A 25389-nucleotide genomic window follows, 5' to 3' on the forward strand; every position below is an offset into this window, starting at 1 on the left:
GAATGTCAAAGATTATCTCGTTTCCCTCATGAGGAAACAAGCACCAGACCGGTGGAGAAACCTCTCCTGTGTTGCCCAGGCACAGAGCCCATAGCAAAAGCAGATTTCTTTCACGCTTCCACCCATCAGTTTAAAGGCATTACTGAGTACCCCTCGCACACTAGCTCCTAGGGGTGCAGGGCAGCAGGAGCCAGGGCTCTAGCCCTGCAGGAGTTTACGGCGCAGCCATGACGGAACAGCTCAAGACTTTTACGATCCAGAGCCCAGTGGGGCAAACTCCACGGTACAAGAAGTACACTTGTTTTGTTCACTGTTCCATCCCCAGTCCTTAGAATAGTTCCACTGAGGCAGCACATATATTGTTAATGCAGTTAATTGACTCTGGAGCCACAGGGGCTGGAATTGAATCCCAGACCACCCAAAGAATAGCTGAGCAATCTTGGGCAAGTGACTTAATCTCTCTGTGCCTCAATTTTCCCATAGTAAAGCATGCATAGTACTATAAAGATGAAATGAGATAATCCATGGAAAGTAATTTAAAAAGTGCCAGCACAGGGTAAATGCTCAAAGGACATTAACCATAATTATTATTCTAAGCAATCACATGATTAGAGAAGAAATTAATATATGATGAGTATATATACACATATATGTATGCATACTTGATATGCCATCAAGTGATATTTGATGAATAAATGAATGAACAATGGAATGAAGTGAATGAATGCAATTGGAGTCAGAGAAAGAAGGGATTTTTGCAGGCTGAAGCGCTGAGGGAAGGTGTCCTGGCAGAGGCCAAACCTGAGCCAGGCATTTAAGAAAGTATAGGATCGGGGCACCTGGGTGGCTCAGTCGTTAAACGTCTGCCTTCGGCTCAGGTCATGATCCTGGGGTCCTGGGATCGAGCCCCGCATCGGGCTCCCTGCTCAGTGGGAAGCCTGCTTCTCCCTCTCCTCCCTGCTTGTGCTCTCTGTCATTATCTCTGTAGCTCTCTCTGTCAATGTATCTCAAATAAATTAATAAAATCTTTAAATTACAAAAAAGTGTAGGATCTGAGAAGGATGAAACAGAAAGAAAAGACAAAGGTTTATACTTCCAGAAGATCTCTCAGACAAAGACTGAAAAAGTGTTATTTTTTTCTGTAAAATACTGGAAACAGCCTAACTAGCCACTGAGGGAATTAAATACAACTTAATAAATCTATAAAATAAATTACTTTTAATCCATTAAAATGATATTTTCAAACAATAGCGAGTAACAAATATGTTCAGATTATAAGAGTCAAAAAAACCACCACACATTATACATAGTATAATCTCAACTAAGGAAAAATATCCATTTGCATGTAAAAAGAGAGGAGTTTATCAAAGTGTTAGAAGGAAGGAATATGGATAATTTTGTCTCTTTAAATCTTTCCCAGTTTTTCAAACTGCCTACAATGGGTATGTAGTATTTTAATAATTGTGTTTGGTTTTAGTTGTGATAAAATATAAAATTTGCCATTTTAATTATTTTTACACATCCAGTTCAATTAATAATATGTTCTGAAGTCTTGTATTTTTCTCAGGTGAACAAGATCCCCCAGGCCCAGGGCCTTGTTCACACTGTCATCCTGTCAGAGTGGCCCCCAGATGCCGAGGGGAAACATGGCCACTGCTCGTGCCTGAACACCCCAACCAACCCCTTTGCCCTGGAAAACACCATTATGATTTTGGAGCATGTAACTGCCTGCTGAGGCTTGGCACTTTGACCCTCCCGTGGGGAGAATTATTCCTCCCTAAAGTCAGAGTGTTAACAGGCTTGTCATGTCTGGACAACGAACGGCCTCCCCCGTCCCCAGGCCTCTTCATTTTATCTTCTGATACTGCTCCACAGAAACGCAACTTTCAGCCATTGCCTCCAGCCCTCACAAATGGGACGGGGGGGGGGGGGAATTCCTCTCAGTCTCCAGAATCCCAAAAAGTTCCCCTGTGCCTCCTGGAAAGTATAAAAAGTATGGATGTGGAGCCTCTTCAACTACTTCTGAAGGCTTGGCCTCATGCCGCAGCTTGCATAATGAATCATCTCATGAGTTAGAACACCTTGTGAAATAGAAGGCTGGCCAGAGGGAAGAGCTACCTGGCCTCAGGCCTGTGTGTCTGCTACATGCCCACGTCCAAGGGGAAAATGCTCATCTTGAAGTTGCTCCTCAGTTTCCCTACAATTCCACTACTTCTTTTTTTTTTTTTTAAGATTTATTTATTTATTTTGAGAGAGTGAGAATGAGAGAGAGAGAGAGTACATGAGAGGGGGGAGGGTTAGAGGGAGAAGCAGTCTCCCCACCGAGTGGGGAGCCCGATGTGGGACTCGATCCCGGGACTCCAGGATCATGACCTGAGCCGAAGGCAGTCGCCTAACCGACTGAGCCACCCAGGCGCCCCCAATTCCACTACTTCTTACATCCATTCTCTTCCTCTTCCGTTTTCATGAGTCTAATTTATTTATTCAGTGATCATTATTCACCCCTTTCATATACCAGGGACTATGTCAGGGATGAGATACTGCCACCAAAGATAATGGCAACAATCTTATTAACTGCCAATAACTGTGCTGAAAAGCTCTACCTGCACTATCCCATTTAACCCGTATAACAAGTCCACAAAGAAGGAACCCTTCCCCCATTTTACAGATTACAGAGCTGAGGCTCAGGAGGAATAAGACACTTGCACAGAAGCACTTCTGGGTAAAGGTGGTAAAATAACTCTAAATTAGAACATCTCTCTTTCCCAACATTTAACACAATAAACAGCAAAAGTAAAAACAGCACATGAAATTATCAGTAATTTCTACTAATAAGCACCTAACAGACCATGCTTTCCCACAGATAACAGCTATACACTCTGGATAAAATATGAATAACAACAACCTAAAGGCACAAGAGATAAACAGAAGCAAAAAGAATCTGGAGAGGAGTCAAATCTTAGAAGAATGTCATGGCAAGGAGTGAGTTACCTATTTATGTAGTTTTCAGCCTGTGAATAGGCTGAAGTCAGCATTATGTGGGTTGGCTAAAACTTAAATATTAAAAAGTCCACAGTCCTCCTGTCCTAAAGAACCAGAGGACAGAATATGCTGGAAAGCAAGAAGAAAGGGGAAATATGGGAAAGGAATGATCCAAAGAGAGAGAGCCCCAAATTCTGTGTGTAAACTCTGACCATGTTTCTGTCAGATCCCAAACCACTCAAGCATAAAGCAGACTCAAAGTAACCAAGCTGAAGACAGAGGAGATGAGTTAAGGTGGGTTACACCCCAAAGGGCAGCTTTGCAGTTTGGCTCCACCTAAGTTTATTTGCTTCCTAAACCAAAACATCAACTCTCTCAGAGGACTACAATAGGACCTAGAATCTCCATAACATCAAATTCCTAATGCCTAAGACATAATTCAAAATGAGTCAACATACAAAGAACCAGGGAATATAATTCAGGCTGAAAAGAAAAGACAATCAACTGATACCAACCCCAATATGATCCAGATGTTGCAATTAGATAAGGATTGTCAAGCAGCTATTACAATTATGCTCAGTGGGAGGAAGTCCAAGATGGTGGAGGAGTAGACCTTAATTTCGTCTGGTCCCAGGAATTCCACTAGGTAGCTATCAAATCATTCTGAACACCTGCAAACTCAACTGGAGATCTAAGGAAAGAATAGCTGCAACTCTACAAATAGAAAAGTGACCACTTTCTGCAAGAATGACAAGACAGAAAAACTCATCTCAAAAAAGAGAACAAGAAGCAGTACGGACTGCCAGGGACCTAATCAGTATGGACATTAGTAAGATGTCAGAACTAGAGCTCAGAATAACGATTCTAGAGATACTAGCTGGGCTTGAAAAAAGCATAAAAGACACTAGAGAATCCCTTTCTGGAGAAATTAAAGAACTAATATCTAACCAGGACGAAATCAAAAAGGCTATTAAGGAGAAGCAATAAAAAATGGAGGCTCTAACTACTAGGACAAATGAGTCAGAAGAGAGAATTAGTGATACAGAAGACAAAATAATGGAGAATAAAGAAGCTGAGAAAAAGAGAGATAAACAACTACTGGATCACAATGGGAGAATTCTAGAGATAAGTGATACCATAAAGTGAAACAATATTAGAATAATTGGGATCCCAGAAGAAGAAGGGGGGTGGTGCAGAGGGTATACTGGAGCAAATTATAGCAGAGAACTTCCATAATCTGGGGAAGAAAACAGGTATTTAAGTCCAGGAGGCACAGAGAACCCCCTTCAAAATCAACAAAAATAGGTCAACACCTCCACATAAAACAGTGAAACTTGCAAATCTCAGAAACAAAGAGAAAATCCTGAAAACAGTTTGGGACAAGAGATCTGTAACCTACAAGGGTAAAAACATCAGATTGGCAGCCAACCTATCACAGAGACCTGGCCGACCAGAAAGGACTGGCATGGTATATTCAGGGTGCTACCAAACTGAAACAGGAAGAAATAGAAACCTTGAACAGAATAATAATCAGCAAGGAAATTGAAGCAGAAATCAAAAGTCTCCCAACAAACAAGAGCCCATTGCTAGGTGGCTTCCCAGGGGAATTCTACCAAACATTTAAAGAAGAATTAACACCTATTCTTCTGAAGCTGTTTCAAAATAGAAATGGAAGGAAAACTTCCAAACTCTTTCTATGAGGCCAGCATTACCCTGATCCCAAAACCACACAAAGACCCCATCAAAAAGGAGAACTACCAGCCAATATCCCTGATGGACATGGATGCAAAAACTCTCACCAAGACACTAGCCAATAGGATCCAACAGTACATTAAAAGGATTATTCACCACAACAAAGTGGGATTTATTCCTGGGCTGCAAGGGTAGTTCAACACCTGCAAATCAATTAATGTGATACAATACATTAATAAAAGAAAGGAAAAGAAACATATGATCCTCTCAATAGATGCAGAAAAAGCATTTGACAAAGTACAGCATCCTTTCTTGATTAAAACTCTTCACAGTGTAGGGATAGAGGGAACATACCTCAATATCATAAAAGCAATCTACGAAAAGCCCACAGCAAATATCATTCTCAATGGGGAAACCTGAGAGCTTTCCCCCTAAGGGGAATGTTCCTGACATGGCAAGGATGTCCACTATCACTACTGTTATTAGTATTAGAAGTCCTAGCCTCAGCAATCAGAAAACAAAAAGAAAAAGTCATCCAAATCAGCAAAGAAGTCAAACTCTCACTCTTCGCAGATGACATGATACTCTACTCAGGAAACTATAGAACACTCATGAAAGAAGTTGAGGAAGACACAAAGAAATGGAAAAATGTTCCATGCTCATGGATTGGAAGAACAAATATTGTTAAAATGTCTATGCTACCTAGAGCAATCTACACATTCAATGCAATCCCTATCAAAATACCATCAACTTTTTTCACACAGCTGGAACAAATAATCCTAAAATTTGTATGGAACCAGAAAAGACCCCAAATAGCCAATGGAATGTTGAAAACCAAAGCTGGTGGCATCACAATTCCAGACTTCAAGCTCTCTTACAAAGCTGTTATCATCAAGACAGCATGGTATTGGCACAAAAACAGACACATAGATCAGTGGAACAGAATAGAGAGCCCAGAAATGGACCCTCAACTCTATGGTCAACTAATCTTCGATAAAGCAGGAAAAAATATCCAATGGAAAAAGACAGTCTTTACAACAAATGGTGTTGGGAAAATTGGACAGCCACCTGCAGAAGAATGAAACTGGACCATTTTCTTACACAATATACAAAAATAGACTCAAAATGGATGAAAGACCTAAATGTGAGACAGGAATCCATCAGAATCCTAGAGAACACAGGCAGCAATTTCAGTGACCTCAGCCACAGAAACTTCTTGCTAGACACGTCTCCAAAGGCAAGGGAAGCAAGGGCAAAATGAACTATTGGGACTTCATCAAGATAAAAAGCTTTTGCACAGCAAAGGAAAGAGTTTATAAAACCAAAAGACAACCAACAGAATGGGAGAAGATACTCACAAATGTCTTATCAGATAAAGGGTTAGTATCCAAAATTTATAAAGAACTTATCAAACTCAACACCCAAAGAACAAATAATCCAGTCAAGAAATGGGCAAAAGACATGAACAAACATTTCTGCAAAGAAGACAACCAAATGGCCAACAGACACATGAAAAAGTGCTCAACATCTCTCAGCCTGAGGGAAATCCAAATCAAAACCTCAATGAGATACCACCTCACACCAGTCAGAATGGCTAAAATTAACAAGTCAGGAAATGACAGATGTTGGCAAGGATGCGGAGAAAGGAGAACCCTCCTACACTGTTGGTGGGAAGGCAAGCTGGTGCAGCCACTCTGGAAAACAGTATGGAGGTTCCTCAAAAAGTTGAAAACAGAACTACCCTGTGACCCAGCAATTGCACTACTGGGAATTTACCCCAAAGATACAAATGTGGCAATCTGAAGGGGCACCTGCACCCCAATGTTTAATAGCAGCAATGTTCACATAGCCAAACTATGGAAAGAGCCCAGATGTCCATCAACAGGTGAATGAATAAAGAAGATGTGGTATATATATATACAATGGAATATTATTCAGCCATCAGAAAAATGAAATCTTGTCATTTGCAATGGCGTGGATGGAACTAGAGAGTATTATGCTAAGCGAAATAGGTCAATCAGTGAAAGACAATTATCATATAATCTCACTGATATGTGGAATTTAAGAAACAAAAGAGAGGATCATAAACTTTATGCCATGAACGTTGAAAAGAAGGAACAAAGAAAGGAACAAAGAGTTCTGACATGGTGCCATGTGCATCATAATCTCATACTTCCTTCCCGAGAAGCCTTATGGAGGAAAACAGGTGTAATGGCAAAATCCTGGTAACATTCAGGAACTGGCCCACCCCTCTTCCCATTTGGAGAGAATATGACTGAGCAAATGAAAAGGCAGCCAGAGAAAAATCGCAAGGAAGCACTAGGGAGCAAAAGCCCCTGCACTCCATTGCAGGACTATGAGGGAATGAAGAAGGGCACCCAGGGCTAGACAGTTTCCAGATCACTGTGCTAGGCTGGAGACACATCCACTGGAGTGGTATACAGACCCAGCGGGGTGGCATGCATACTGCAACGGGACATTTTACTGGGTCTCAGAAAAGCACAGGTCCCCAGTCCTCCAGCCGGGCTGCATGCAGCCCTGTCCACTCCCCATGTCCTAAAACTACAGAAAAGCAGATAGCAGGCAACTCACCGCAGCCCACAAGCTGTAGTTCTGAGGGGGAGGCAACTAAGTTTTAAATAACACAGGAAGGGTTTCAAGAAGTCACCCATATTTTATATCAAACCAAATAATCCATGTTAGTCACAGGCTAAATAAAAAAAGAAACAGGACAGTAACTCAGAAAGTATTCCATACAGAGAAAAAAAATCAACCCTGTTTGGAAGAAAACCTAGCCCAAACCAACCAAGCAGCAAGATACTCTGAATACATCACTCTTCAGACATGTATTCTAATAAAGAAAATGACTTTATTTTTTAAGGGTCTGTTTATTTATTTATTTATTTGAGAGAGAGAGAGTGCCAGGGAAGGGGCAAAGGGAGAGGGAGAAAAAATCTCAAGCAGATCCCCTGCTGAGTGTGGAGCCCAACCCAGGGTTTGACCTCAGGACCCTGAGATCAGGACCTGAGCTTGAAACCACGAGTCAGAGGCTTAACCGACTGAGCCACCCAGGCGCCCCAAGAATATGACTTTAACAAAATAAAAACACAAAGACGAAAGGATTAAATAACAGTGGGAGATTAAAAGGGAGATTACAGTGCCAAAGCGACAAAGTGTGTAGCCAAATCCTCATTCAGATCTAACAAATCACTTTGAAAAATAAACATGGACCAGAAGAGATACAGCTGAACATCAAGTTATTTTCACAGATGGAAGACTTGAGATAATCATAATGAATACTGAGGGAAAGGACATGAGATGCAAAGCAATTAAAGAATACATGAGAAAGACAATCTAACATAAAAATTCCTGATGTCTTGGAAGTGAAGATTTGCAACAATTAAGGGAAGAAACTGTAATATTGGAAAATGTGATAGAGAACAATTTCTCCAAAGTGTAAGAATTCAGGCTTCTAATCAAAAAGATATACTGTTTTCCAATAATATTGATAGAAAAAAAGAGATATTTAGATATATGTTTGTTAACTTAAATTGAAAGATTAGGGAAGGGATCTTGGAGCAAGACGGCGGAGGAGTAGGAGACCTGAATTTCGTCTGGTCTCAGGAATTCAGCTGAATAGGGATCAAACCATTCTTAACACGTACGAACTCAACAGGAGACCGAAGAAGAGAGTAGCAACAACTCTCTGAACAGAAAAGCGACCACTTTCTGGAAGGTAGGTGGTGCGGAGAAGTGAATCCGAGGCGATATTCGGGAGGATAGACGGCGGGGGAGGAGGCCTCCGTCGGCCGCTTCTGGCAAGTGATAGAGCCGCGGAGCACAAAATCGGAACTTTTAGAAGTCGGCTCCGATGAGGGACGTCGCTCCAGTGGCTAAGCGGGGGGTGGAACCCTCGCGGGACAGTGTGGTCTCAGGACCCTCAGGGTCACAGAAAGACCGGGGGTGCCTGAGTGCGGCAGAGCTCCCAGGTATTGGAGCGGGGAAGCCGGCTGCAGAGACGGAGCCGAGGCGCGGGCTCTCAGCTCAGGGTTGCCATAAACTGTGATCCGCGGCCCAGTCGGGCCACTGCTCCTCCAGCAGGGACCCAACAAGTGGCAGAGCCGGGGAGACTCCCCTTCCTTCCCAGGGAGGAGTGGCGCGGGAGCGCACTGCAGGGATCTGCTGGGTTTGGAGACTCCACACGGGGTCGGGTGCCAGAGATAGAAACGCTCAGTCACAGGCCAGGTGAGCACGGAGTGCGGCCGGAGACCGGGGAGATGGGAGTGACTGATTTTCTCTGGGGGCTCACTGAGGAGTGGGGCCCCGAGTTCTCAGCTCCTCCGGGTGGAGATTGGGAGGCCACCATTTTCACCCTGGTCCTCCAAAGCTGTACCGAGAGCTTGCAGGGAACAAAAGCTCCTGTGAGCAAATCGGAGCAGCTTGCTTAGCCCAGACTCACAAGGGCAGGGCAATTCCGCCTCCGTCAAAGACATTTGGGAACCACAGCAACAGGCCCCTCCCCCAGAAGATCAGCACGAACAGCCAGCAAGCCAAGACCAAGTTTACCGATCAAGAAGAACGGGAGAACTCCAGCGCTAGGGGAATACGGCACATAAAATTCATGGCTTTTTTTTTTTTAACCATGATTCATTAGTTTTTCAAAGTTAATTTTTTTAACTTTTTTTTTTTAATTTTTCTTTTTCCCTTTTTCAACCACCATCTTATCAATCGCTTTTTTAAAAAAACATTTTTTATTTTTCAATTTGAGAGTCATATTTTATCCCTTCACAGTAGTTACCCTTATTTTTGGCATATATATATAAGTTGTTCTCTCTTTAAAATTTTGAGATACAGTTTCTTCTAACAGATCGAAATATACCCTATATCACTAGTGTATGGCTTTGTTCTATTCTCCTGCCTGATCACATTCTCTCCCTTTATTTTTTCTTTTTTTTTTTTAAATCTTTTTTCTTTTTTCAAACAACTTATCAATTCCGTTTATAAAATCTTTTATACTTTTCATCTTTACAGTCATCTTCCATCCCTTCATTATATCAACCCTTATTTTGTACATATATAAGCCTTTCTTCCTTTAAAATTTTAGGAGGCACTTTTTTCTAACAGACCAAAATATGCCCAAAATCTAGTGTGTGGCACTGATCTATACACTAGCCTGATCATATTTGATCATATTTTGTTTTTTTTGTATTGTTCTGTTTTTGTTTTTATCTTTTTCTTTCTTTCTTTTTTTCTTTCTTTTCTCTTTCTTTTTTCTTTCTTTCCCTTTCTTTTCCCCTGGTTTCAGGTCTTTTCTGATTTGTATAGAGTATATTCGTTGGGGACGTTGTTAACCTGTTAGCATTTTCTTCTCTCATTCATCTATTCTCCTCTGGACAAAATGACAAGACGAAAAAAATCACCTCAGCAAAAAGAACAAGAGGTAGTACCGTCAGCCAGGGACCTACTCAGTACGGACATTAGTACGATGTTGGACCTAGAGTTCAGAATCATGACTTTAAAGATACTAGCTGGGCTTGATAAAAGTGTGGAAGTTATTAGAGAAACCCTTTCTGGAGAAATAAAATGACTAAAATCTAATCAAGTTGAAATCAAAAAGGCTATTAATGAGGTGCAATCAAAAATGGGGGCACTAACTGCTAGGATAGATGAGGCAGAAGAGAGAATCAGTGATATAGAAGACCAAATGATGCAAAATAAAGAGGCTGAGAAAAAGAGAGAAACAACTACAGGATCACGAGGGCAGAATTCGAGAGATAAGCGATACGATAAGACGAAACAACATTAGAATAATTGGGATCCCAGAAGAAGAAGAAAGAGAGAGAGGGGCAGAAGGTATATTGGAGCAAATAATAGCAGAGAACTTCCCTAACGTGGGGAAGGAAACAGGCATCAAAATCCAGGAGGCACAGAGAACCCCTCTCAAAATCCATAAAAATAGGTCAACACCCCGACATCTGATAGTAAAACTTACGAGTCTCACAGACAAAGAGAAAATCCTGAAAGCAGCTCAGGAGAAGAGATATGTAACCTACAATGGTAGAAATATTAGATTGGCATCAGACCTATCCACAGAGACCTGGCAGGCCAAAAAGGACTGGCATGATATCTTCAGAGCACTAAACGAGAAAAATATGCAGCCAAGAATACTATATCCAGCTAGGCTGTCATTGAAAATAGAAGGAGAGATAAAAAGCTTCCAGGACAAACAAAAACTAAAGGAATTTGCAAACACGAAACCATCCCTACAGGAAATATTGAAAGGGGTCCTCTAAGCAAAGAGAGAGCCTAAAAGCAGCATAGATCAGAAAGGAACACAGACAATATACAGTAACAGTCACCTTACAGGCAATACAATGGCACTAAATTCATACCTTTCAATAGTTACCCTGAATGTAAATGGGCTCAATGGCCCAATCAAAAGACACAAGCTATCAGATTGGATTAAAAAACAAGACCCATCGATATGCTGTCTGCAGGAGACTCATTTTAGACCCAAAGACACCCCCAGATTGAAAGTGAGGGGGTGGAAAACCATTTACCATGCTAATGGACACCAAAAGAAGGCTGGGGTGGCAATCCTTACATCAGACAAATTAGATTTTAAAACAAAGACTGGAATAAGAGATGAAGAAAGACACTATATCCTACTTAAAGGGTCTATCCAACAAGAAGATCTAACAACTGTAAATATCTATGCCCCTAACATGGGAGCAGCCAATTATATAAGGCAATTAATAACAAAAGCAAAGAAACACATTGACAACAATACAATAAATTGGGGGACTTTAATACACCCCTGACTGAAATGGACAGATCATCTAAGCAAAAGATCAACAAGGAAATAAAGACTTTAAATGACACACTGGACCAAATGGACTTCACAGATATATTCAGAACATTCCATCCCAAAGCAACGGAATACACATTCTTCTCTAGTGCCCATGGGACATTCTCCAGAATTGATCACATCCTAGGTCACAAATCAGGTCTCAACCGCTACCAAAAGATTGGGATTATTCCCTGCATATTTTCAGACCACAATGCCTTGAAACTAGAACTCAATCACAAGAGGAAAGTTGGAAAGAACTCAAATACATGGAGGCTAAAGAGCATCCTACTAAAGAATGAATGGGTCAACCAGGAAATAAAAGAAGAATTTAAAAAATTCATGGAAACCAATGAAAATGAAAATACAACTGTTCAAAATCTTTGGGATACAGCAAAGGCAGTCCTGAGAGGAAAGTATATAGCAATACAAGCCTTTCTCAAGAAACAAGAAAGGTCTCAAATACACAACCTAACCCTACACCTAAAGGAGCTGGAGAAAAAACAGCAAATAAAGCCTACACCCAGCAAGAGAAGAGAAATCATAAAGATCAGAGCAGAAATCAATGAAATAGAAACCAAAAGAACAGCAGAACAGATCAACGGAACTAGGAGCTGGTTCTTTGAAAGAATTAACAAGATTGATAAACCCCTGGCCAGACTTATCAAAAAGAAAAGAGAAATGACCCAAATCAACAAAATCATGAATGAAAGGGGAGAGATCACAACCCACACCAAAGAAATACAAACAATTATAAGAACATATTATGAGCAACTCTATGCCAGCAAATTAGATAACCTGGAAGAAATGGGTGCATTCCTAGAGATGTATCAACTACCAAAATTGAACCAGGAAGAAAGAGAACACCTGAACAGACCTATAACCACTAAGGAAATTGAAGCAGTCATCAAAAATCTCCCAAGAAACAAAAGCCCAGGGCCAGATGGCTTCCCAGGGGAATTCTATCAGACATTTCAAGAAGAATTAATACCTGTTCTCCTGAAACTGTTGCAAAAAACAGAAATGGAAGGAAAACGTCCAAACTCATTTTATGAGGCCACCATTACCTTGATCCCAAAACCAGACAAAGACCCCATCAAAAAGGAGAATTATAGACCAATATCCTTGATGAACATGGATGCAAAAATTCTCACCAAAATACTAGCCAATAGGATTCAACAGTACATTAAGAGGATTATTCACCACAACCAAGTGGGATTTATCCCTGGGCTGCAAGGCTGGTTCAACATCTGCAAATCAATCAACGTGATACAATATATTAACAAAGGAAAGAACAAGAATCATACGATCCTCTCAATAGATGCAGAAGAAGCATTTGACAAAGTACAGCATCCTTTCTTGATCAAAACTCTTCAGAGTATAGGGATAGAGGGTACATACCTCAATATCATAAAAGCCATCTATGAAAAACCTACAGCGAATATCATTCTCAATGGGGAAAAGCTGAGAGCTTTTCCCCTACGGTCAGGAATGCGGCAGGGATGTCCACTCTCACCACTGCTATTCAACATAGTATTAGAAGTCCTAGCCACAGCAATCATACAACAAAAAGAAATCAAAGCATCCAAATCAGCAAAGAGGAAGTGAAACTCTCACTCTTTGCAGATGATGTGATACTGTATGTGGAAAACCCAAAAGACTCCACCCCAAAACTGCTAACACTCATACAGGAATTCAGTAAAGTAGCAGGATATAAAATCAATGCACAGAAATCAGTGGCATTCCTATACACCAACAACAAGACAGAAGAGAGACAAATCAAGGAGTCGATCCCATTTACAATTGCACCCCAAACCATAAGATACCTAGGAATAAATTTAACCAAAGAGGCAAAGGATCGGTACTCAGAAAACTATAAAATACTCATGAAAGAAATTGAGGAAGATACAAAGAAATGGAAAAACGTTCCATGCTCATGGATTGGAAGAACAAACATTGTGAAGATGTCAATGCTACCTAGAGCCATCTACACATTCAATGCAATCCCCATCAAAATACCATCCACTTTTTTCAAAGAAATGGAACAAATAATCCTAAAATTTATATGGAACAAGAAGAGACCCCGCATAGCCAGGGGAATATTGAAAAAGAAAAGCAAAGCTGGCGGCATCACAATTCCGGACTCCAAGCTCTATTACAAAGCTGTCATCATCAAGACAGTATGGTACTGGCACAAAAACAGACACATAGATCAGTGGAACAGAATAGAAAGCCCAGAAATGGACCCCCAACTCTATGGTCAACTCATCTTTGACAAAGCAGGAAAGAATGTCCAATGGAAATAAGACAGTCTCTTCAACAAATGGTGTTGGGAAAATTGGACAGCCACCTGCAGAAGAATGAAACTGGACCATTTCCTTACACCACACACAAAAATAGATTCCAAATGGTTGAAAGACCTAAACGTGAGACAGGAGTCCATCAACATCCTAAAGGAGAACACAGGTAGCAACCTCTTCGACCTCAGCTGCAGCAACTTCTTCCTAGAAACATCGCCAAAGGCAAGGGAAACAAGGGCAAAAATGAACTATTGGGATTTCATCAAGATCAAAAGCTTTTGCACAGCAAAAGAAACAGTCCACAAAACCAAAAGACAACTGACAGAATGGGAGAAAATATTTGCAAAGGACATCTCAGATAAAGGGCTAGTATCCAAAATCTATAAAGAACTTATCAAACTCAACACCCAAAGAACAAATAATCCAATCAAGAAATGGGCAGAAGACATGAACAGACCTTTTTCCAAAGAAGACATCCAAATGGCCAACAGACACATGAAAAAGTGCTCAACATCGCTGGGCATCAGGGAACTCCAAATCAAAACCTCAATGAGATACCACCTCACACCCGTCAGAATGGCTAAAATTAACAAGTCAGGAAACGACAGATGTTGGCGGGGATGCGGAGAAAGGGGAACCCTCCTACACTGTTGGTGGGAATGCAAGCTGGTGCCACCACTCTGGAATACAGTATGGAGGTTCCTCAAACAGTTGAAAATAGAGCTACCATACGATCCAGCAATTGCACTACTGGGTATTTACCCCAAAGATACAAATGTAGGGATCCGAAGGGGTACGTGCACCCCGATGTTTATAGCAGCAATGTCCACAATAGCCAAACTGTGGAAAGAGCCAAGATGTCCATCGACCGATGAATGGATAAAGAAGAGGTGGTATATATACACAGTGGAATATTATGCAGCCATCAAAAGGAATGAGATCTTGCCCTTTGCCACGACGTGGATGGAACTGGAGGGTGTTATGCTGAGTGAAATAAGTCAATCAGAGAAAGCCATGTATCATATGACCTCACTGATATGAGGAATTCTTAATCTCAGGAAACAAACTGAGGGTTGCTGGAGTGGTGGGCGGTGGGAGGGATGGGGTGGCTGGGTGGTAGACAATGGGTAGGGTATGTGCCATGGTGAGCGCTGTGAATTGTGCAAGACTGTTGAATCACAGATCTGTACCTCTGAAACAAATAATACAACATATGTTAAGAAAAAAGAAAAAGAAGATAGCAGGAGGGGAAGAATGAAGGGGAGTAAGTCAGAGGGGGAGACGAATCATGAGAGACGATGGACTCTGAGAAACAAACTGAGGGTTCTAGAGGGGAGGAGGGTTGGGGGATGGGTTAGCCTGGTGATGGGTATTAAAGAGGGCACATTCTGTGTGGAGCACTGGGTGTTATGCACAAACAATGAATCATGGAACACTACATCAAAAACCAATGATGTAATGTATGGTGATTAACATAACAATAAAAAATTAAAAAAAAAGAAAGATTAGGGGAAAAAAAGAATTCTTTAGACATCCAGGGAAAAAAAATCCAATCACCTAGAAGGGTGAAAAATCAGATTTTCCACTGCAGTGTTCAATGGAAGAGGACCGTGGAGTACTGTCTGCCAAGTTCCATGGGAAAAAGTGACCCCAATATATTCCATCCCATAAAAATGTCATTCAAGTAGAAATGCAAAAGGCACACATTCTCAAATGAGCAAGAACTCAAGGAATGTAGCAGGCATGCACAAGCCCTTCTTGAACACACAAGCTCTACCTGATCAAGAGTTGAATCAGCATAAAACAACTCCGAAATAAAAATGTAGGGGCAAAACCCCTGGTGGTGAGCATGAAATCCATTTAAATATAGGCAAAGTTAAATAACGGGGAAGTGATGGAACAGAATGGTTATAACCTTTACAAAGAAGTAATATTGACAAGCAAAAACTGATAGGAGGGGAGAAAGATGTGGGAAGAAGTGCAAAGGTGCTAGTCTCCTATCTTCTAGCAAACCATTAGTTGGTGGGATCTAAAATCAAAATATGATGGTTTTAAAAGTATAGTAACTCCAACTTTTAATGGTTTTTATCATCCTTCCCCCTGCCACCCATCCTAGCCAGGAGCCAAAGAACAAGGAATAATAGCAACCATTTATTGACATTTACTGTATGCTTATTGCCCTAAATTCTTTACAGATTAATTTATTTAATCCTGTCTGTAACCCCATTAAGTACAGTCTATTACTGGCCTCATTTTACAAAAGAGGAAATAAAACACAGAGAAGTTAGCTAATCACCCAAAGCTAACAAATCATGGAATCAGAATTCAAATCCCAACAGTCTGGCTCCCCAGCTCTTGTACTTAGTGCTCAGTGAGCACGCGAAGCAGCCAGAATGAGACATTTAGCTTCTATTTGTCTAAATGAACTGCGTGCATCCAAGCACGGTGCCTGCGTGGGTCGGTACGCACAGCTTGCTGGGCGCCGGCGAGGGTCCTGCTCTAAGAGGGGTTTAAAGGAACTACCCATATCCCAATGTCCCTTCTGGTAAAGAATCATTTATCTGAATTTCAGCAATCCCTTGAATTTCACTAGTTTGTTGTTGTTGTTGTATTTTTCTACTTCCAAACAATAGAATATGGAATATCATCCTCTGGCTAGAAATTTTTGTTTATTGATGTATCATCCTAACATTCTGATCCACTTGGAAATATCTATAATCATGCTTACAAATAATAATTTTATTTATGAATGGTGGGATTTAGGGGTCATTTATTGCTTTCTCACTTGTACTTTTCTGTATAACATATATCACCTTGGTAAAAACAAATATTTTTGAGAAAAGAAAATGAGAAACTTGTTTACGTTCACATAGCTTAAAGCTGCGATGTGAACTCAAGTCTCATACACTTTAAGAACCATGCACTTAGAGCGTGTGGGTGGCTCAGTCAGTTAAGCATCTGCCTTCGGCTCAGGTCATGATCTCAGGGTCCTGGGATCCAATCAGGGTCCTGGGATCAAGACTTGTGGAGCTGCCTACTCAGTGGGGAGCCTGCTTCTCCCTCTGCCCCTCCCTCTTGCTCTTCTTCTCTCTCTCTCTCTCTCAAATAAATAAATACAATATTTAAAAAAAATAAGAACCATGCACTTGGGGTGCCTGAGTGTCTCAGTCAGTTAAGCATCTATCTTCAGCTCAGATCTTGATCCCGGGGTCCTGGGATGGAGCCCTGCGTGGAGCTCCCTGCTCAGCGGGGAGTCTGCTTCTCCCTCTCCCTCTGCCCCTCCCCCAGCTTGTGCTCTCTCGTGCTCTCTCTCTCTATAATAGATTTAAAAAAAAAATCCTTAAAAAAAAAAAAAAGAACCATACACTTACCCACTTTTGTTATCTTACCTCCTATACCCTGGGTGTGGTTAAAGAACTCCAAATCTTAATGTGCATAATAGCTGCATATGCTAGAAATTATGGTGCGTTTAAAGCGCCAGACATCAAGTACAGCAAATATAAGTAGGAAATAGGTATTTGTGATTATAATAATAGTAGTTACTATTATTCACTGATACTACATTATTAGAAATGTTATAATAGAACTGAGTACATGATGGTATGGAAACATAGAGGAGAAAATCCTGCTAATTCAAAAAGGTAGTCAAGGAAGTCTTCCTGGAAGACGGAATAGAAAGTTGACTTTTAAAGAGTAAGGCTTAGCCAGGTAAGAGGGGAGAAGAGTAGGGCATTTCAGGCAAGAGAAAGCATGATGGATTAAAACAACTGGTGTGGTTGGATTGAATGTCATGTGGAAATGCAGCTGGGGAAGAGGTAGGAAAGGTAAGTCACTGTTAGATCTGAGATTACCTCCCGTGCCACCCTATGCTAAGGAGTGGCACTTAAAAGTCAATGGGGACCCACTGAAGGGTTTGTTTGAAGCAGCAGAGTGTCCCAAGAACATATGCCTTTCTGAGAGCCCACTGGCTGCTATGGGGAGAACTGGTTGGAAGGAACGACTCTGGAGATGGACAACTGGTTCTGCTTATTGCAATTGTCCTCCTAAGAACTGATGGGCCCTAAGGCAGAGACAGACTCTCGGTGGAGAACTGATTAGGACAGCGGTTCTCAAAATGTGCTCCACAGACCACTAGGGGTCCTTGAAACTCTTTCAGGTGGGCTGCAAGGTCAAAACTATTTTTGCAGTACTATGAAGGCAATATTTGGCTTTTTCAACTGTGTTGACATTTGTACTAACAGTGCAAAAGCAATGAGGGGTAAAACTGCTGGTGCCTTAGCACAATTCAGAAGACACTGAAGTCCACTAATAGTCTTGCATCTTTCACAACCATCCATTCCTAGGGGGGAAAAAAAGTCAATTCCTCTTCAAAATGTCCTTGATGAAGGAATAAAAATGATTAATTTCATTAAATCTTGGCCTTGAATACCCCCCTATTTAATACACTGTATGATGTAGGAGGGATACATAAGCATCCCAGTCACAGAGAGAAATACAATTGTTGTCTCAAAGAGAAATACATTTGCAAGTGAGTTATGAGCTGCACCGACCACTTTTCTCATGGAACCCCATTTTCACCTAAGGGGGGGAAAAGAACCGATTAAGGTTATTCACCCCTGAATATTTAGGAGACATTTTCTTCAAAATGAACAAGTTGAATCTGCCACTTGAAGGAAAACAACTTTTTCTTGGTTTTGTTGTGGTATTTTTTACTAGTTGTATTTGTTACCAGTAATGAAATCTGAATTTTCAAGCAAAAAGTAGAATTTGAGGGGTGCCTGGCTGGCTCAGTCAGTAGAACATGTGACTCTTGATCTCAGGGTTGTGAGTTCAAGCCCCTTGAACTCTCTAGGTGTAGAGATCACTTAAAAATAAAATCTTTTTAAAAAAATTAGAATTTGGGGGGGTGCCTTGATTGGCACAGTTGGTTAAAGCATCCAACTCTCGGTTTCTGCTCAGGTCGTGATCTTAGGGTCGTGAGATTGAGCCCCACATCTGGCTCTGCACTCAGCAAGGAGTCTGCTTGAGATTCTCTCCCTCTCCCTCTGCCCCTGTCTCTGCCCCTCTCCCCTGTGCGTGCTCTCTCTCTAAAAACAAATAAATAAATCTTAAAAATAAAATTAAAAATTAAAAAAATTAGAAATGGAAAACTTTTGCCCACCACTGTACTTACCAATTTCTTTTTTTTTTTTTTTTTTTTTAAGGTCTATACCCAATGTGGGGCTCGAACTCTCAACACCAAGATCAAGAGTCACATGCTCTGCCGACTGAGCCAGCCAGGTGCCCCTATATTTACCAGTTCTTAAAGATTTTTCAGATGAGGTGATAGCTATGGGTTGAACTGTGTCCCACCCAAAAGACATGTTGAAGTCCTGACGCCTGGTACCTGTAAATGTGACCTTATTTGAAAATAGGCTCTTTGCAAATGTAATCAATTTAAAACAGATCATACTAGATTAGAGTGGGCCATAACTCCAATCACTGTGTTCTTATAAGGAAAAAGTTTTGCATACATAAACACAAACACACACAGGGAATGGGGCCATGTAAAGATGGGGTAGACATTGAGGTTAAGTCAAGAAATGTCAAGGATTGCTACCAGCTACCAAAAGCTGGGAGATGGGCATGAAAGAGACTCGCCCTCAGTGCCTCAAGAAAAAAACCAACCCTGCCAAAACCTTAACTTCAAACCTCTAGCCTCCAGAAATAGGAGAGAATGAGTTTCTGTCATTTTAAGCCACACGGTGGGTGGTACTTTGTTACAGCAGCCCTAGGAGACTTACACAATGAGGGTAACACCACATGTCGCTATTTGATACTGTAGAGGAAAGTATGTCAGCATTTGAAAGATATTCATAAGGCAGTGAACCAGGATTTCCAAAAGCCCAACGTATAATATCATAAAATCATGCCTGTAAGAGAGCCATTCAAAGTGTCAAGTAGCCTGATACATTGTAATATAACACAGTACAAAGAGTTCCGTGTGAGGTCTCAGAATTCACATCCCAGCTGACCTTAAAGAAACCATCACTTGTGCTTTGATGTAGTATCAAAGGAAACGATCTACAATTAGTTGAAAAGGCTGCTTAAACCCCTCTCCCTCTTCCAACTACTTATCAGTCTAAGGCTGGATTTTCTCCACAGAGTTCAACCAAAATAATATATTGCAGCAGACTGAATATGCAGAAACGGCTATGATAATCCACCTGTTTTCTATTAAGCCAGTCATTAAGGAGATTTGCAAAAAGATAAAACAATGCAACTCTTCTCTCTCTTTTTTGCTTTGGAAATGGAATTATTTTCATAAAACATTTTATTCATGTTAATATGCGATGGGTCTATTATTTTCAATAAATATTTCAACATTTTTCTTTTAGTTTCTAATAGCATAAAAACATCTTTAAATATAGCTCATATAGATAGAAGCTTTGGGGGATCCTGGATGATTTTTAAGAGTCTACAAGAATCCAGAGGCCCAAAATTTTACTAGTTTACAAGGTAAAAACAGTAAGATTTAGCTAATGTTTGGTGGAGATCAAGAGAGCAGTCTTGGTCTCGTTCCAGAACTATTCTCCTGATGGGGATTATGACAAGAATAGGCTCTAAAGGAGAGAAGATGTTTCAGTCTTGGAAGTGTGGAGTGTAGGTTGCCTGAGGAACACTACTAGAACACCTCTATGAAAGGAGAGAATTTCCCTGAGAAGAGTGCTCAGGATGGACTCTAGGGTTATACCAACATTAAGGCATAGTGGGAGAGCCAGCTAGAAACCAGTCTGGGTCAGAAAAAGAGTATGGGGGAAGTGGGGAGAGAAACTTTGCAGGGAAGGATGTCATAGGAAGCAAGCAAGGCAGAATTTTCAACAAGGGAAGGGGTCAATAGCAGCAAAAACTCTAGAGATACTCAACAGGGTCATTACTGACCAGCTGAGAGCAGTTCTAGAGGAAGAAGGCAGATTGAGGAGGCAGCTGGTATGGTCCGCTCTTAAGTAACCAGCTGGAGGTCAGGCAGAAGTGACAAGAGTCCTAGTTTATGGTGGGTGAGAAAAAGACCAGAGGAGAAGCAGAAGTTCAAAATTCAGAGAAGGGAAGTATAAACAATAGTATGAGATTCCCCAAGAAGTCCAGAGGATAGGATTTTCTAGAGCTCAGGAGACAGTGGGGTATAGAAGGCAAGCCCGGGAGGGCTTTTGAACCAAACTATCTGATTCAAGTCTTACTGTTGGCATTTGCTTAAGGGATAGGGACTGAATGTTTGTGACCTCCCAAAAGTCATACCCAGAAACTCTAACCCCCTCCAATCCCGATTGTGATCGTATTTGGGGATGGGCCTTTGGGAGATAATTACATGAGTAAGGGTAGAGCCCTCTTGAATGGGATTAGTGCTTTTTAAAGAAGAGACCAGGGAGTTTGCTTCTCTCTCTCTCCCCCTATCTGTCCTTGCACCATGTGAAGATACAATGAGAAAACAGTTGTCTGCAAACCAAAGCAGGTTCTCACCGGACACCGAATCAATACCTTGATCCTGGACTTCCTAGCCTCAGAACGATGAGAAAGAAACATATGTTGTTTAAGTCACCCAGACTATGGCATTTTGTTCTAGCCGCAGGTGCTGAGACCCTAAATAAGGGATCGACAAGCTACTTAACTTCTCTGTGCCTTAACTTCCTCTTCTAGAAATATAGAGAGCAGTAGCATATACCTTAAAGAGTTGTTTACGAAGACAGCATGAGTTAACACACATTGAGAATTTAAAATTCTGCCTGCCAGATGGAACATACTTAACCAATCGCTGTCACGCTGGGACAGAAAGGATGGGAAAATGACAGGGTCCGTGGTCTGTCAAAGTCTGTGGGTTGGAGGGACAGAGCAGAGGTGGCTCCAGCCCAATATCCCTACTCTTTTCTGGAGTGCTTAGGAGGCAGCAGGTGGTCTAGTCCGAGTTTAAGGAAGGTGGCAAGATTCTAAAAGAGGATTCAGTGGGACATAAACACAAAATTGTTTTCTTCTTCAATCACTGTCATCAGCCACGGTGTTTTAATCCTCCCTTCCGGTTTATTAAAAGGTAGTTTAAAACCTCAAACTCACCTCTACAGGCTGGAGCTGAGGTTGTGACGATGGGCAGCACTTCCAACGAGGGGCGGCCCGGCTGGAGAGGGAGAAGAGGAAATGTCGCTCTGCCTAACCCACCAGGGTCTTAACCCTCTCTGCGGTGGCAGCTGTCTCTCTGGTTAACACGGGCTGATACTGTCCTCTGTGTGGCAGATGTCCAAGTGCTAAGTCAGCCATGGACTCATATGAGAACTCTTCTGAGGGATACCAGATGGGAGCTTGCTCAACACCTCCACTACCCCCCGCCCCCCGCTGCTCACACCCAGAGCCTGGCCCTCTGATGGGTGACCTGGCCCCACACTCAGCCCTCCAAGGCCAGGTGCCCGCAAGGCGTGTCCACTTGACCCTCCCCATCACGAGCAGGGATACTCCGCTGTTTGCCTTTGACAATCCCCCCATCTCCCCACGCCCCCCTCCTCCTCAGGCTTGGGTGAGTGTGTAGGGGATTGTGGTGATCGCTGGGGTGGTGGAGCTGGTCCTCCCACCTCTCAGCTGGCCCCAGGAGGTGGCTGTGCCTACACAGGTGGCCTTCTTTACAAGGGGAGGGTGCCACTCCCTGCCGTCCTCAGTTGCGGGCCCCGGAGCCTGACGCAACAGGGAAGCCCCCTCAGCCCAGGGGGCAGCGGGGGAGGTGCAGGCTGAGCTCAGAGCTCCACTAGATGAGCCGACAGAGGCAAACCCGGCCAGACCTCAAGCCACTGCTAATTCACGAGATCCTGAGGCTGAGGTGGATGGAGAGCCTTTGAGGAGTTTTGTGCAAGGGGCTAGCCTGATCAGATAGAGGTTTCAGAGCAATCTATCTGCTGGGGGTTCGGAAATTAGGAGCCCACAAAATGAATCCGGACAGAGAGGGCAAGAGTGTGCGCTCAGAGTGATGGGAAGAGGAATGGCCCTTACAGAGTAAAGATGTGGGAGGGACAGGCCTTGGGGGCTCAGGCCCTGCTGGCATATCTGGGCTCTGCCCACCAGTTAGAACACTCCTTCCTCCAAGAAGGGCACTAAAGCCAACGGATGGGCTCCCCTGGCCATGAACCTTCTTCTGTCTGTGTCTGCAGCTGGGCCTACCCCTCATCCTCTGACCCTTCATCACAGCTTGGGTTTTCTAGTGGACACTGTAATGGAGTGGGAGGGTGCACTCTTCTTTATTGGGGATTAACTCCTATAGAAGGAAGACAGAGGAGGCTGGACCAGGCTCGGGAACAAGGGCAAGCGCAACGCAAAATCTCCACGAACCTGGTGGGTGGCTCTGCAGTGAGGACTTCGTTGGACCTCAGATGGGGCACAGAGGTCCCTCACTTCACTCAGTCCCTCGTCACAGGCTGTGCAGGCAGGGTGTGACCACGCATGAGGCCCCTCTGGCACTGAGGCAGAGTCTGACAGAGCTGAGGGCTGCCCTCGCAGCCGGTCTAGACAGCCGCCCCTCACTCCCCTCCAGCTTTAGGGCTGCGGGGCTTTGGGTCAGGCCTGCACCTTCCAGCTTACCTCTTGCTCCTGGGCAGGATCTGACAGCCAGGAAGTTTGCCAGCAAGGCATTGGAGAAGGAAGCAGGAAGAACTTAAGTTTTGGAAATGCTCTTTATCTGTAATTGTAGCCCCAGGGCACCCATAATTAGGAAGGCGAATTTACTTCTAAAGAAACTGCAGAGCAATTCCCTGGTAAGAGACCTTTGGGGGACTTTTCTGCTGTGCGCAATCATATCTGACTCCCACCCACCCCCAGCCCCACCTGAAATAATTCTAAAATCAGGAGTGCTGACCATCAAGAAGATGGGGGCTTCTTGAGCCTTGGACATGCCCCTGCTCATCTGATTTGGGGCTAATACTGACCAGGTGTGCCCTTGCGCAGGGAAACGTGCATTAAACTAGAGGCAGGGTTTGAGGAGTAATTTGTATGATTACCTGCAAGTCTCTTTGAGGGTCATTTTAAAAACCCAGGGACTGGCATGCTGCCGGGTACCTAGCAGGAGTTTGTTTGTTGAAGGAAACTTCTCCACGAATCTGATTCTACCACGAAATGTATCTGGGATGAACACAGCTCTCAGTTAACCATCCTGTTGCCCTCACTCATTAAACTCCTGTTAAAGGGGAAAGCAGATTTTATTTTTAGGAAGATGGTGACTGAGAGAGGACGGACGAGAGGAGAACAGAGGAGTTTCCAGAAAGATAGCCTCTGATCTCACTTTATGACTGAAAGGCTTGCATAAAGGCTCTGGGGCTCTTGTTTAATTGTTGATAACCCTAGCTAGCGACTTATCATTGATAAGTGTGCAAAATGAGCATTTTTTTTTAAAGATTTTATTTATTTGACAGAGAGAGACACAGCGAGAGAGGGAACACAAGCAGGGGGAGTGGGGGAGGGAGAAGCAGGCTTCCCGCGGAGCAGGGAGCCCGATGCGGGGCTCGATCCCAGGACCCTGGGACCATGACCTGAGCCGAAGGCAGAAGCGCAACGACTGAGCCACCCAGGCTCCCCCTGAGCACGTCCTTGATACCTAAATTACAAGGTGTTCTAAGCACTGAGGTAATAGGTAAAGTGCCTAGCCAGCCTGACACTTGAGGTGAGGTAACGCTCGTTCATCAGAACAGAGGTTTGTGTTTCTCCACAGAGGTGGAATGGTAGGATAGAAGGGGCAATGAAGTCTGGAACAGAGCGGTCCTTTCCTCAGGCACAAAAGAAAGGCACATGCTTACCAATCATTTATTCAGTCAGTCATTCAAAATATTTATTGAGTGCCTACTGTGTGCCGGGCCTGAGTCTAGGTGCTTGGGATCCATTTGTGAACAAGACAGGCAAAGATTTCTGCCCTCATGGAGCTTACGTTCCAGTGGAGAAGGCAGACAATTAATACATACAGTATATGAGGAGATGATGAATGCTTACAGGAAAAAAAAATAGAGCATGAAGGGAAATCAGGACTGAGGGAATGACGTGGGGTAGAGGGAGAGAAGCAGGTGTGAAGGTAAATAAAATGGCCGAGGTAGGTGGGGTGCCGGAGGAAGTGAGCCAGAAAAAAACCTTAGAGGTGAGGACCACGGGAGGTCGTGGGGGAAGCAGTCCTGGAGCTACAGCAGAGCATGGAGGCTTCCAGAGCAGGCCCTCCAGGGACAGCAGGGGGCCAGGGCGGCTGGGCCAGTGAGCAAGGGGCAGAGAACACAGAGGGGTCACTCTGAAGGACGACAGGCAGATCACACTGGCTTCGGAGCCGCTCTTGGCACTTTGCTTTCACTCTGAGTGAAACGGGAGCCTTTGCAGGGTTTTGAACAGAAGAATGACATTATCTAACTTTAAAGGGGTTATACTGGCTGTGATGGGAGACCCATGAGAAGAATTTCTACCCCACTCCATATGGTTGAGTCAAGGAATTTGTAAAGGAATCTGTTCCCAGACAGATAGGTACTCAGTTTATGTGGGGCAAGTCCCAGAAGGTGCTGGCTGGGATTGCATAAAGCAAGTGCTTTC

At 42.9% G+C, this 25389-nt stretch overlaps 1 protein-coding gene across 1 annotated transcript in view; it reads right to left on the reverse strand.

Annotated features, from left to right (window-relative positions):
• Positions 1 to 21925, reverse strand: part of ST6GAL1 (ST6 beta-galactoside alpha-2,6-sialyltransferase 1) — a 158941-nt gene extending 137016 nt beyond the window's left edge. The window contains exon 1 of the mRNA XM_073895909.1: positions 21907 to 21925. The gene's annotated coding sequence lies outside the window, so the exon portion shown is untranslated. The remainder of the gene's footprint in view (positions 1 to 21906) is intronic.
• Positions 21926 to 25389: the final 3464 nt, after the last annotated feature.

Source organism: Callorhinus ursinus, unplaced genomic scaffold (assembly GCF_003265705.2).
Source record: "Callorhinus ursinus isolate GAN/ISIS: 27379988/994484 unplaced genomic scaffold, GSC_fseal_2.0 scaffold1, whole genome shotgun sequence".
Classification (NCBI taxonomy): domain Eukaryota; kingdom Metazoa; phylum Chordata; class Mammalia; order Carnivora; family Otariidae; genus Callorhinus; species Callorhinus ursinus.